The sequence below is a fragment of the Ursus maritimus genome, unplaced genomic scaffold, assembly GCF_017311325.1.
Source record: "Ursus maritimus isolate PB19 unplaced genomic scaffold, ASM1731132v1 scaffold_6, whole genome shotgun sequence".
Lineage (NCBI taxonomy): Eukaryota > Metazoa > Chordata > Mammalia > Carnivora > Ursidae > Ursus > Ursus maritimus.
The window spans coordinates 61236329-61237803 of NW_024426774.1; positions in this window are offsets into that span (position 1 = coordinate 61236329).

Here is a 1475-nt window from a genome sequence, read left to right on the forward strand (position 1 = left end):
GTTTCCAGATATGAGAGGAGATAACAGGGGAGACAGAAAAGACAGGAGACACTGCAGCTGCTGCTGGGATCTGACTGGCAAAACTAAAACTTTAAATTCAAAATTTAAATTGTCTCTAACATGGAATGTGTTTATACCTTTATCTCCTGTGTAGCTATTTTCATAATTCATTTGGGCACTTGCATCATGTGGTGGTGGTCATACTGTGCACAAGAGGTTTGGAAACTTTAATTATAGTCTCAGTCATACTACTAGCCAGTGTGTCCTCAAGTGAGTAATATAATCTTTATCTGAGACGCTTTATCTTATCTCTTCCTCCCAAATTCCTCTTTCTCCTAAATAATAAGCATTTACTGAAAGATCACTGTGGGCCAGGAACTTTTCTAAGCAATGTATTAATCAATTGGATATTTATAACAACCTTATGAAGGAGGTACTATGATCACCTCCTCAAAGGGAATGTACTACTTTAAGAAAGCTGAGAAAAGGTGGCCAAACTGGGTTCATGGGCACTGAGGATAGAGTGGAGAGGAGTCTGTTGGGTACATTGGGGACACTTTTTGGACCATCGAGATGACTCATGAGATTTATGACAGCCAGTGGCCGGCTACTAATTTCCTGACCTTTAGCCCCAGAGGTTTCCAAAGCAAAGCTTCCTCTTGAAAGTTTTGATTTGAAATTTGATGGAGGAATGAATGTAATACTACTGACAGCTATGTTCGTAGAAGGAAGTTCTTGAGAGCAGAACAATTAGACATGGAGGTTTTCTACTGTGAGTTTAGGTCTGGAGGCCTGACATAGAGCTCAGGTCCTGCAATGGTCCCTTGCCCAGTCAGATAAGCATCAGCCCCATCTATTGCAAATTTTAGAGAATAGTATTTCAACTTCGTAAAAAAAAAAAAAAAAAAAAAAACAAGTTTATACAGACTTTAATTCACACTGAACACTTTGCAATAAGTCTCACCAGGTAACGATATTACTTTACCACATGTAATCTCCTTGACCTTCCAAGGTATAGAAGCTTTGTAGAAATAATAACTAACAAAGACAGGCTGGGTAAGTGGGTGGTTGGAACATCAGCTCCTCAGAGCTCTTTCTAGCCTTGGTGTTGAGTCATTTGAGGCAGACGCTGGGTCAGATTCTTTTTTTTTTTTTTTTTTTTTTTTTAAGATTTTATTTATTTATTTGACAGAGAGACAGCCAGTGAGAGAGGGAACACAGCAGGGGAGTGGGAGAAGAAGAAGCAGGCTCCCAGCGGAGGAGCCCGATGTGGGACTTGATCCCAGAACGCCGGGATCACGCCCTGAGCCGAAGGCAGATGCTTAACGACTGCGCCACCCAGGCGCCCCTGGGTCAGATTCTTGACTTTTGTGTGCCTGTTTGTCCCTTGGAATAAGGGGAAGAAAGGCAGTACTTGGCACCTAGACAAGGTTCATGAAGTACTTTAAGTGCCTAAATTGAAAGGCTGTAACATC